Consider the following 13,884-nt stretch of genomic DNA (forward strand, 5'->3'; position numbering starts at 1 on the left):
AAAATTTTTAAGAATTAATGCATGACCTATAATCACTCATAGATTATTCCTATGATTTTTAGAGACTTTGTGTGCATGTATTTGTTCATATTACCAAAACCACCACAAAGTTTGATGGAACCATTCATGGTGATGCAAAAGTCTATCAGATGCTCCCATTTACTATAATGGGATCTGAGAAGGTAATCGTCTGGTTACTAAGCTGTTTAACTTGTTGAGCTTTGACCACTAACTTGTTACCACAACTATTATGAGTTCCACAAACATAATTATCTTCAACGTACTAAATTACAGTGAAAACTACAAATAGCTATATCAATTTTACCTTATCATTGTGGTCTCTTGAATTCTTTATTCATTGATATTTTGTCCTAAAAATATTTGAAATTTACATCCAGAAATGCATTTTTGTTGACTGTAATCTAAAAGCATAGACCTAGACTAATGTGTGTTTCATATTATTCTAAAAAGCATAGAGAGAAAGATATGAACATATTAATTCAATTAGACAAGTATTTATTTTCACGCATCTGCCATGGGTCCTAGACCCCAACAGAGTTAGAAAGATAGGGATGGCTAGTCCTTGGAAAAATCAGATGAAAGAGTTTTTTGTCCTATCAGTTGCCAATGTAAAAATTGTGAACATTTGGTAAGAGAAAAATTACATAATTGGGGAAATGTTCTAGAAATGGGATTTGGAAAAATATGTTGGATTCAAAATGGATAATGAACAAAAAGACTGAACTCTGGTAAGCTGCTGCTATAATTAGTTAGTTTTTGAGTTATATTCTGTACGTTGGTTTAAATAACTCACATGTAATAACACTTACAAGCATAGACACAGGTGCAGAGAAGTTAAGAGATTATGCTAAGATTATAAACAGAGTTAAGAGACAACCATAGGTGCAAATCCAACGAGTCAAGCTCCAGAACATGTGCATCTAACTACAATTCTAAAATCACGCAAGGTTAAGGAAGTAGTGGGTACGGAAAGAAAGGATCAGTCGAGTAAAACAGAACTTTATCATTTTACCTAGTGTCAGTTGACGAGAAACAGGAGTTAAAAAAGTCAAAGCTACTATGTTTAAGCTGGTCCCTGAGAGATTCACCTGCTATAGAAGTCAGAAGAATATGTTTTTTTTTAAATTTTTTTTTAACGTTTATTTATTTTTGAGACGGAGAGAGACAGAGCGTGAATGGGGGAGGGTCAGAGAGAGGGAGACTCAGAATCCGAAACAGGCTCCAGGCTCTGAGCTGTCAGCACAGAGCCCAACGTGGGGCTCGAACTCATGGACCTGAGATCATGACCTGAGCCGAAGTCGGCCGCCTAACCGACTGAGCCACCCAGGCGCCCCAAGAATATAAGTTTTGATTTAGCAACTTGCGAAGCGTTCACAGACCAAGAAGTTAAAACATACACAAGAGGCTGCTTTGGAGGATTTCAATCCTGGGAGGCAGAGGCTGGAGAACTGAAGTAGAAATTAATCAGGATGCATACCGAACATATCCAAACAGTATTTATTGCACTTAACCAACAGGTTAACTTATAACCAAAGTAGCCAGTCTTTGCGCAGTGAAGTCAGAGGCGAGGGAATCACGATGAAAGAGTGGTTTCTACTATCAGAATTCTCATTATAGGGAGGTGAACTAATCAAAAGTTTAACATACTTTTGATTAGTGAGCCTAGGAGATTGGAGTAAGGTTTGGGCCTACTTCTATTAGGGAGCATGCTGTATTGACACGTGTGCTGCATTAATCGTTTTAATAAGCTGTTTGCCCATAAAATATTTCCAGTTTATGGGGCACCTGACCTGGGTGGCTCAGTCGGTTAAGCGTCCGACTTTGGCTCAGGTCACGATCTCGCGGTCTGTGAGTTGGAGCCCTGCGTTGGGCTCTGTGCTGACAGCTCAGAGCCTGGAGCCTGCTTTGGATTCTGTGTCTCCCTCTCTCTCTCTGCCCCTCCCCTGCTTGTGCTCTATCTCTCTAAAAAAATAAATAAACATTAAAAAAAATTTTAATGTTTCTAGTTTAATTGTGCCACTGTGATTTTTGTCAATCACATTGTAATTTGTTTGTCAAGAATCAACAAATAGGTAAAGAAGTTGCTAACGTACAAATGTGTCTTAGCAGTGAAAACATGGCTTTGACCAAAGATAAATTACATAGAAAATCTGAACTACTGCAGAGGAGTCTTTGTTTGGGAAGAGGAGTGGTTGGTAAAGGATAAGCTCCTCCTCTTGCAGGATCTCCCTCCAACATCTTAGAAATTGAGACCAGCTCCTAACAGAATAAGAAACCAAACAAGTGAAACAAGTATTAGTAAATGGGAAAAGATGGGTAAAATATTTAATGGAGTTTTGCAGCTGTGGTAAAGCATGTCCAATAGTAGTTTAAGGATCCTGATTGACTGGATGTTGTATAGATATGCCCTGTACTCAGGGTGCCTGGGTGGCCCAGTCTATTGAGTTTCTGACCCTTGACTTTGATTCAGGTCATGATCTCATGGTTCGTGAGATTGAGTCCCACATCGGACTCCATGCTGATAGAGTGGAGCCTGCTAGAGATTCTCTCTCTCTCTCTCTCTCTCTCTCTCTCTCTCTGCCCCTCCCCTACTTGCAATCTCTCTCTCTCTCTCTCAAATAAATAAATCAACTTAAAAAAAAAAAGAGATACGCCCTGAACAAATCTAGGGTTTGCCACTTATAATTAGTCATCAAAGATTTGTATGTTGCTTAAAATAATGGTCAATCAAGTTTTCCAGAAGAGTAAGATGACTGATTTTAGGAAGAAGTCTCATCTCAAGTAGCTGATAATACTGCTATACACAGTATAGCACACATTAAACATTCAATGAATATTAGTTGCCTGAACAGCTCAGCAAATGAATAAATGAAGGAATGAGGAAATCATGGATGGGTGGCTGGATTGGTTGGAAGACAGATTAGAGGAATAGGTTCATAAAAAGGAATTTGACCAAGAACGCATGTAAGTACAAGGCAAACTACAAACCTTAGATCCAAGGAAAAACACAAAATGGGAAAATATAGGACTGATTTTATTCAAGTTGAATAACAGATTTTCAGTGTAATACATCCTTCAGCTCAATCATGTCAACATGTTAAATTAATGAAGTGCATTAGGAAATAATTAGTAATAGCTCTAAAATCCCATTTATTTATTCTTCCCTAATTATTTCTCAGAGGACGTGAAGTAATTGTGTTGCCACGTCAACTGTTGCCTCTCTGGGTAATGCTTGGTAAACACAATCAACATTTATCCTGGCTGAAAAAAGAATTTTTTTTACAAACATAATGCACGTGCATCGTAGAAAATATATTTACTTGATAAAACCATGCTTCGGAAAGGAGAAGCGAAAGCAAGATGAATCCAAAATTGAAATACTTGTGCTGTTAAGATCTTTTCCAATACTCTGACTTCAATGAACTAGCCAACCACAATTGACTTTGGTTTGAGGGTTTGCTTTCTATTAGCAATAAGATCCTGGTGTTCATGCAAAAGTATTAGGCCAATATTGTGTGTCTTAATCCACTCCAGCCACTGTTAACAAACTACCGTAAATCACGTGGCTTATAAACAAGACACATTTATTTCTCACAGTTCTGGAAGGTCCAAGTTCAAGGCACTGGCAGATTCTGTGTCCAGTCAGGACCCACTTCTTGGTTCACAAACAGCGCCTTTTCTTTTTTACTGTGTCCTCCCATGATGCAGGCAGATGAGGGAGCTCTCTGGGATCTATTTTATAAGGGCAACAATCCCATTTGTGAAAGCTCTGCCCTCATGACCTCATCAATCCAGAGTTGCCATGTTTAAATAGCATCATATTAGGGAGTAGGTTTCAACATATGAATTGTGGGGGGGGGGGGCATAGTCTATACCATGTGTCAGACCCAGTATAGGCTGTCATCTTTAATGTGTGTATGTGTATTCCTGATTGAAAAAAACTATATCCTAGTGTTCTTTGTTAGAAGAATGTAAAATAGATTGTGAAGTTGTAGTGGAAATAAGACTAATTTCACAAAGGAAAAAAAAAGACTTTTTTCAAGGTATCACATGAAACAGTTTCACTCACTATTAATTCGATTTAGCAAATGTTGCTTATTAGCCCTAAGCTTGGCACTCAGTGAGCTAACCAAAATGAATCCTGTTTTTCTCTGCTAATATAAATTCCAATTTTTGTGAAATATACAAGTTGGGATTTGATGTCATTATTCCCCCTAACCTTGAGCATAATTATAAACTGGATCCCGAGAGAATTCCTTAAAAATGAAAACAGAGTATTTTATGTGTCCCACGTAGATAGGTAGGTTTCCTAATGGAGCCTAGAATTATTCATCTATCTGTACCTTGTTTTTGGAGAGAGAGCATTCTGATGATAAAGACCCCCTGGATTTACCTTTTTATTTCTTTCTTAGTAGTTGGGAAAACTTTATTAGCTACAGTAGCTACTGGAAATTTCATTTAATTCAAAAAAAAAAAAGGCCATGCCCAATGACCTGAATATGCCCAATGCCCAATGCCCAATGCCCAATGACCAATGACCAATGCCCAGTGACCTTACACATTAGAAAAGGACACAGTCTACCAGTGGGGGCGGGGGGAGGGTGGGCAGTGTAAGTCCTCGGAGAAATTGAAATTCAGGGAAAACATAAACCAAAGTGTTTTCTATTAAAGGAACCATCTTTGATTAAATATATCTAACAATGCTTACACAATGGCTTGTAAATGTATGCCCAAAGCCCATGAAATAAAAGTTAGAGGACAACATTCCATGCTATTAACTTGTCTTTATTGAAAGAAACATCAAACAGTGATGTCAAACACTCAGGGGCCAATAAAATTCTTTCAAGCAACTGACCTACTTTCTTTTTTTTTTTTATTTAAAAAAAAATTTTTTTTTCAACGTTTTTATTTATTTTTGGGACAGAGAGAGACAGAGCATGAACGGGGGAGGGGCAGAGAGAGAGGGAAACACAGAATTGGAAACAGGCTCCAGGCTCTGAGCCATCAGCCCAGAGCCCGACGCGGGGCTCAAAGTCACGGACCGCGAGATCGTGACCTGGCTGAAGTCGGACGCTTAACCGACTGCGCCACCCAGGCGCCCCTGACCTACTTTCTTTAGGATGAGGCTCCAGTTTTCCCAAATCCTTGTCATTTGGATTTTGGGAGCAAAAGTAGACACTTCTATTTTGTATTTATAGTTAGAAACAAAACTTCTATTACAGTGTTGTTGTTGTTTCTTTCTCTTCACTTGCAATCAGAAAATAATGGTGTAGAAAGCAAATATAAAATAATGGGGTCCTAGAAAGTCAAACATCAAATTTATGCAGAGAAGTTTAGAAACACTATGTTACATTTGAACTCTCTAAACATGACACAACAACATTGGAATAATGCAATAGCTTGTTGAAAGTGAATTTATTCATTTTATTATTATTATTTTATTCAAAATTAAATTATTTTTGTCTTTCACACATAATGTGAGAAAGTTTGATCAAGAACTGTATATTGACATCCTAGAGAAAGATCTAAGACATAGGTAAGTATACTTCTGGAAAGTAGTATCTTGAGAACAATACAAATAAAATATTTTAAAGGAGTTGCTTCCCCTACTGAAGTCAATACCATCATATAAGGGTTATATATTTAAAGTTGAACTTCCCTACTTTTTACTCTCAGGAAGACCAGAAAGAAACGTCCTCCAGGAATGGATAAAACATTTTTGTCTACTACTGTTAAGCTTTTCAAACTTGAAAATGCATCTGTTTATGAAAGCCACTCCATATATGCTTAACCTTATCCACACCAAAATCTGTACCATTCACGCTTGGTAGAAAAGTGGTTGCCAGGGAATTTCATGGCTGTGTGTGTGTGTGTGTGTGTGTGTGTGTGCGTGTGCGTGCGTATAAATATATAACCACAATTTTTGATTACATGGTTTCTAGCAATGTTTTCAGACACCATCTTGTTTTCAGCTGCTGTAATAGAGTACAGCCTCAATATTTCCTAGAGCCAAGTTATAGGAAATTATGTATTGATTTCTAGGAAACAGCATCCCAGAAATAAAAGTACGTAAACCTCTACATGTGTGGTCATGAACATCCATAAATAAAGTAAATGTGGAGACAAGTATAGGGTAGCCTTGACTTATCAAAAGTTAAATCTTTTGAAAATTCAAATAAAGGAAAAGAGTAATGGGAATGAGAGATAACTAGGCCACCCAATAATAAATACACAAAACTTTGGGGAATAGTAAGGAAAGGTGAAAAAAGAAAGGAATCTGATTTAATGGGACCATCCCTATTAACACCAATTTTACACAGACTTTATTTTCAAGCATCTGATAGGTCTCAACTTTTGCTAATGTTGCATGCTAAACATATGTCCTAAAATGTCATCGGAAGAAGACTTTTTCCTTGATCTCAATTTATCAAGTGCTCAGTATTAAAGGGGGACATATTAACAATTCTGTCTACCTGCTAGAATAAATATGGCCTTGGTACACGTTCACAATGTGTTTTTAGATTTTTTTTCTGAACGTATTTATCTAATAGTTTATGTTGAGTTAGAACTCCACGAAGTAGCCCAGAGTGCAATTCTGTCCCAGGCAGTAAGTGCGTGACCAATTCGAGTCTTAGGGCAATGCTTATTCTTGAAGATTGATTTTCTGAAAGGAAAGTCTTGTTCTATTGCTGAACTTCTAAAAGAATTCAGTTTGGAAGCAGCACTTCATTATTCTTGCTTAATGTGTGAGCCAGAAAACAGAGGTATGAACGGAGAATACATTTCTTTTAAAAAGATAATGGGAAATTAAATATTAAACGTGCTTAAGAGTTTCTACTTGTTTCTAAAGTCACTGACACAGTGAGATCATTTGAAATCCCATTTAATGGAACCCTAATGGATTATTGGGAAAATAGTACTGTCCTGCCATCATGTTGCCCTTACATTAGTAACAGATTTAACGTTGACCTGAAACATAGTTCTTGAAATGGCAACTATTAAATGGGAAACACATATTTTCTTTCATTGTTTTAATATTTTGTTTCCTAACAATCGTGTCCTAGTAAATGATATTTATGACACTCATATGATGAAATTAAGACCTAGGCTTGAAACCATGTATTTTATATTAAAACAAAACAAAACAAAACAAAACAAAACAAAACAAAACACTTATCAGATAACAAAGCCATAAATATGATTCAGAAAAACAGATTGAGAGGATTACAAAAGCTGAATGAAGCAGGAAAAAGCCTTAAAGAAGTGCTTCTATTGTTTAATTAAAGACCGCTTAAAATTAGTGAGAAAATTGAAAAGCTCAGTCTCGCAAATAGATTAGAACAGATTTTAGCACTGCTGATAAGTGACTAGATTATCAGAGGAAAGACCTCCTTTGAGTTAACATCTAATGGAAAACACTGATATTTCTTAACAGTATGATGGTAAGCCAATAAGAATTATGAATGCAGATCATGACTATTTCTCCATATGAAGTGTTATCAATAATTCTTCCAGAGGGGGATTATCCAATTAAAATATAATATGCAAAGTCACCTTTTCTAAATGCCACATTAAAGTAAAAAGAAACAAGTAAATTTAATTTGTTTACCCAATACATCCAAGAAATTTTGATTTAAAGATGTAATCACTATAAAAATTCCTTTGTGTTGTGTATTTTATGCCTACAGCGCATCTCACTTTGAAACAGTTGCATTTCAAGTGCTCACTGGTCCCACATGCCATGATGGTATGTAGTTATGTGGTTATGATAATACTATAGAGTCTTGTCAACAGTGTCCCTGCCCTCCATGGACGTAAAGTCAAATTGAGAATAAAGGCATTGGGTTAGTGTATAGTACTTTTAAGACAGATTGAATTTGTTCTGTAAACTAGTGGAAGATGGAACAAGGGAAATATAATGATAATTAAGGAAAAGCATATTTAATTAAGCAAATTCGTATCACATATTTGTTCAGAAATGGATCCCGTAGCCCTGAAATTGGACTGAAATCTTTCCTCACTGGACTATTCGAAGGAGCCTCCCTGATTTCATCTTGGAGGAAACATAGGAAATTCCTGAGTTGAGAGGGAAGGTGCTTGTATGCAATATTCTTTCCTGGAATGTAAGATTCTTTCCTGGAATATTTGGAGGAGTCAACCTGGTTTCATATTGGAGGAAACATAGGAGATTTCTGAGTTGAGAGGGAAGGTGCTTCACCTGGTATGTAAGATTCTTTCCAACCATACCATAGCATGATTATATAATTATTGAAGGACTTTGTCATTAGAATTATTTTTATACTGTAAATGTATGATTTCAAACGATTTGAATGCATTGAGATATACATAGCATCAATTCATTATTTGATTTAGAAAGGATTTATTCTACAGTATTATTTCAGCATCAAGAATTGGAGCACACATTAATAATAGCTGTCACCAAAAAGCTAATAAAACCATCTATTTTCTCTAAAGCACTTCCGCCTTGGTTCCATTCATTAGACTATTTCTCCTCCCCCAGACAAACTCTATTATTTTTATATCAATCCCAAATTTGGCCGAGTGAGAAGAGTAAAAAAGTACTGTCCTCTTTTAAGCCAAAGAGAAATATGATGGGGAAGAATTTTCTATTTCTTCCCAAAGTATACATTATAAATGTCACGTCACTACTTTGTTTAAATATTGTTTAAACTCAGAGGTTTGACAGCTGATACATTCACAGAAATTCATCATGAGTCTTTACGTCAACAATTTACCCTAGTTTACATCAATTTCTACTTGATCTGTCAGACTATGATTCCCATAGAAATGGCTCATCTTTAAATGTTAACTTCCGTTGCCACACTTCCTCAGGTTTTCCTTACTAAAAAAGTGATTTCTGCTCCCTCCTTCTTATGTAAAACTAGGCATATGCATTGTTGGCCAGTCTTAGATTTCTACCCTAATCTAATATCCTTTCTTTCCAATTTTGATGTCTCGAGATTAGTGAGTCTAGTAAATAGATCTAATGGAACATAATGAGCATTTAAAAGTTACACTGTTTACATAATTGTAATAGTCTGTTTATATGAATAGAAAAGAATGTGGCTAGCTGCCTACACACAGCTGGAAATGCAAACATGATTCAATTAGATAGCAAGTGTTCTGTTTTAAGACTGATGAAACAGAATGAGTTTATACCATGGGGAATTTAACACAGAGCATTAACACTAGTGGTTTCAATACAGGCATCACACACATAAATAGCAGCATGAAAATAATAACATGCTATAGAATTGGAACTATTTTACTCCATTACTGGACAATGATATTGTCTTGCCTATTATGGTTATGTGGATGATGTTAAATACTGATATATAGAAAAATAAGATCTTCAAGGAGTAGGGCTTAGAAAAAAATAGAAATAGAAGTGAGAGCATTCAGAGGGCCATAATTCAATAAGTCTTTAATTGAATTCTTTACAAACTGATGACACAATATTTCCAGAGTCAATTTTTATAGAAACAAAGTATTTTGGTTCATTTGAAAATGAAGAAATTAGAAATCTATTACTGTCTAGATATAGTCTTTTTATTTATTTATTTATTTATTTTTGAGTTTATTTATTTTGAGAGGGAGAGGAAATGTGGTGGAGGGGCAGAGAAAGAAGGAGAGAGAAAACCCCAAGCAGTGTCCACACCCAGCACATGATCAGAATACGGGTCTCAATCCCACAGTCGTGAGATCATGATCTGAGCCAAAACCAAGAGTCGGATGCTTAATCAACTGAGCCAAACCGGTGCCCCTTTATGGATATGTTCTATACAAATTCTTCAGCAATCAAAATAAAATTTACAAATGCCTAAAAATAATCACTTTTATCAAGCATTTTTGTAATTAAGGTGAAAATGTAAATCATTAGATTAAAATATAAGAAGACATCCATTTTCAGATTAGTATAATTAAATGTATTAAATATAAGGTAAACTATGCCTTTGGCCATACTAATCTTAGGTGCTTCTAAATCTTTCAAGAATTTCTGAAGTAGTCAATGTTTAAATGAAGAAAGTCCTTGGTATATATATATATATATATATTTTAGTGTGGAAATATATTTTAGAGAAATTGTTATTCTGAGTTAGGTAGGGGTAGGCCAGTGTTCTCTAGGGCCATCAGTGACTCTTACTCTGACTTTCTGTCTGCCATGCATGTCTTGCGTTATTGGACTTCGTTCTCATACTGGTTGCCTCACTGTTACAAGATGGTTACTCTAACTCAGCATCATACTTGAGTTCTTTCTTGGGTTGAATTGTGTTCCTCCCCCTGCCTCCACCAAAAAATCCATCAGAGTCTTAACTCTAAGTACCTCCAAATGTGACCTTTTAAAGATAGGGTTTTTAGAGATTAAGGACTAATACAATATGACTGGTATCCTTATAAAAAGGAGAAATTTGGACACAGAGGTAGATGCATGGGGAGAAAATAATACAAGTTCGAAGCAAGAAGGTAGAAAAAAAGTGGACAACTCTTGGCTTTTTCTAGCTGTACTGTCTCTTTATCAAGAAAGTACTTGTTAGAAACCCATGGCCGACTTCTACTCAGGTCTCATTGTCCAGGATAAGATTATGGGATCATAGGATTATGCCAAGCCTCTGGATAGAAAGAACTGGCTGGATGGGGCACCTGGGTGGCTCAGTCGGTTAAGCATTCGACTTTGGCTTGGGTCATGGTCTCATGGTTCAGAAGTTTGAACCTTGCGTCAGGCTCTGTGCGGACAGCTCAGAGCTCAGAGCTTGGAGCCTGCTGCAGATTCTGTATGTGCCTCTCTGTTCCCACCCTGCTCACACTGTGTCTGTCTCTCTTTCAAAAATAAATAAACATTAAAAAGAAGTTTAAAAAGAAGTGACTGGGGAGAGGACAGGGAAAAATGGTCAACTCATCATGATTTTTACTTTTTAAATGTTCAGTCCCGGGATATTTCTCCCTCAGATAAAGAAAATATGTCAGCACATACGAAATGGAATGACCGCAGAGTCTACCAAAATAGAAATTTTGTTTATTTTATTACTTGCCTATACCTTATTTCCATTTAGACTTCTAATTCATCCACGAGAGTTTGGCTAGCTATATTTATGAAGATTAGGGTTTTAAACAGATATACAAGATTAAAAGAGAAGAGAAATGACAAAGAGGTGCATTTACTACAGGTTGGAGGGAACTTGGAGCAAGGAGGATGTGATCTATTTTAGATGTCTTATTTACCCTCTGTAACCTGGTCTCCCAAACTGTTCTCCATACTTCATCTCACAATTAAATATAACATCATCTGCTTACAATATGATATGACATTGGTAAGCTAGAGGCATCTAAGATCAAATACTTTTGATTATAAACATAATCTTCTCCTCAACAAAACAGGAAATTTTTTTAATAAGGTTTATTTATTTTGAGAGAGAGAGTGAGAGAAAGAGAGAGCAAGGGAGGAGCAGAGACAGAAGGAAAGAGAGGATCCCAAGCAGGCTCTACACCGTCAGAACAGAACTTGATGAGGGACGCCATCCCACAAACTGCGAGATCATGACCTGAGCTGAAACCAAGAGTCAGATGCTTCACTTACTAAGCCACCCAGGCAGCCACCCCAGAAATTCTTCTTTAAGTTTATCTATTTATTTTGAGAGAGAAAGTGTGAGTTGGGGAGGGGCAGAGAGAGAGGGAGAGAGTCCTAAGCAGGCTCCACATTGTCAGCATGGAGCCCGAAGTGGGGCTCGAACCCATGAACTGTGAGGCCATGACCTAAGCCAAAGTTGGATTCTTAACTGACTGAGCCAGCCAGGCACCCCCAAAATAGGAAATTCTGAAATGAGAATAGAGATTGGGTTTGATATGACAAATTTTTATAATTGTTAGATTTCTGATCATGTTAGTACAATACAATGTAGTTTCAAAATTCATTTCTTGAATAACCAGTCATTCTTGTGTCAGATCCTTGTTTGAGGAAGACCACTATTATCCGATTTTTTTTAATTTTATTTTTTTTAATCTACATCCAAATTAGTTAGCATATAGTGCAACAATGATTTCAGGAGTATATTCCTTAATGCCCCTTACCCATTTAGCCCATCTCCCCTCCTGCAACCCTGCCAGTAACCCTCTGTTTGTTCTCCATATTTAAGAGTCTTATGTTTTGTCCCCCTCCCTGTTTTTATATGATTTTTGTTTCCCTTCCCTTATGTTCATCTATTTTGTCTCTTAATGTCCTCATATGAGTGAAGTCTTATGATAATTGTCTTTCTCTGACTAATTTCACTTAGCATAGTACCCTCCAGTTCCATCCACGTAGTTGCAACTGGCAAGATGTCATTCTTTTTGATGGCCAAGTAATACTCCATTGTATATATATACCACATCCTCTTTATCCATTCATCTGTTGATAGACATTTAGGCTCTTTCTATACTTTGGCTATTGTCGATAGTCTGCTGTAGACATTGGGGTGCATGTGCCCCTTTGAAACAGCATACCTATATCCTTTGTATAAACCTAGTAGTGCCATTGCTGGGTCATAGGGTAGTTCTATTTTTAATTTTTTGAGGAACCTCCACACTGTTTTCCAGTGTGGCTGCACCAGTTTGCATTCCCACCAGCAGTGCAAAAGAGATCCTCTTTCTCTGCATCCTCGCCAACATCTGTTGTTGCCTGAGTTGTTAATGTTGGCCATTCTGACAGGTGTAAGGTGCTATCTCATTATGGTTTTGATTTGTGTTTCCCTGATGGTGAGTGATGGTGAGCATTTTTTCATGTGTCGGCTAGCCATCTGGATGTCTTCTTTGGAGAAGTGTCTAGTCATGTCTTTTGCCCATTTCTTCACTGGATTATTTGTCTTTTGGGTGTTGAGTTTGATCAGTTCTTTATAGATTTTGGACACTAACCCTGTGTCTGATATGTCATTTGCAAGTATCTTCTCCCATTCTGTTGGTTGCCTTTTAGTTTTGCTGATGATTCCCTTTGCTGTGCAGAAGCTTTTTATTTTGATGAGGTCCTAGTCGTTCATTTTTGCTTTTGTTTTTCTTGCCTCTGGAGATGTGTTGAGTAAGAAGTTGCTGAGAGCAAGATCAAAGAGGTTTTTGCCTGTTTTCGCCTCGAGGATTTTGATGACTTCCTGTCTTACATTGAGGTCTTTCATCCGTTTTGTTTCTTTTTGTGTATGGTGTAAGAAAGTGGTCCAGGTTCATTCTTCTGCATATCGCTGTCCAGTTTTCCCAGCACCACTTGCTGAAGAAACTGTCTTTATTCCATTGTATATTCTTTCCTGCTTTTTCAAAGATTAGTTGGCCATACTTTTGTGTGTCCATTTCTGAGTCTTCTATTCTGTTCCATTGATCTGAGTGTCTGTTCTTGTGCCATATTATCCAAATTGTCAACCCAGATATTCACCAAAGGAAATATTCTTTATGATAAGCTTAAACCTGCCCAGAAAAGAAAATTGCTCTCTGAAACACTTCACAATATTTTTGTATATCAAATATATTTAAACTTTTTATAATAACATTTTTATTAATGCCTTATGACTAGTGAAAGGTCCAGAGGTAACAAGTTTGCTTAGTAAGTGACGTTTTCTGTTTTGCTGTCACTGTAGAGAAGTCTAACCGTTCACCAAAACCTTGTCTTTTTATTCACACTATCAAGTTGTAGCTGGAAGGGAGTCGCCAAATCAATGATTACATTTGCTACTTCCACACCACCCCCTCATTACTATGCGTGGTGATTATATTGGTCATTGTATTGGTACCAGTCATCAGTCAATTGAATGAAAGGAAAGGTGGCCTGTGCCACTTTGGGACCAAGGCTTTTCAGAAGCGGGTGTGCCTTCCTCATGGTCTGACACC

The sequence above is a fragment of the Prionailurus viverrinus genome, chromosome C2 (genome assembly GCF_022837055.1).
Source record: "Prionailurus viverrinus isolate Anna chromosome C2, UM_Priviv_1.0, whole genome shotgun sequence".
In the NCBI taxonomy this organism is placed as follows: domain Eukaryota; kingdom Metazoa; phylum Chordata; class Mammalia; order Carnivora; family Felidae; genus Prionailurus; species Prionailurus viverrinus.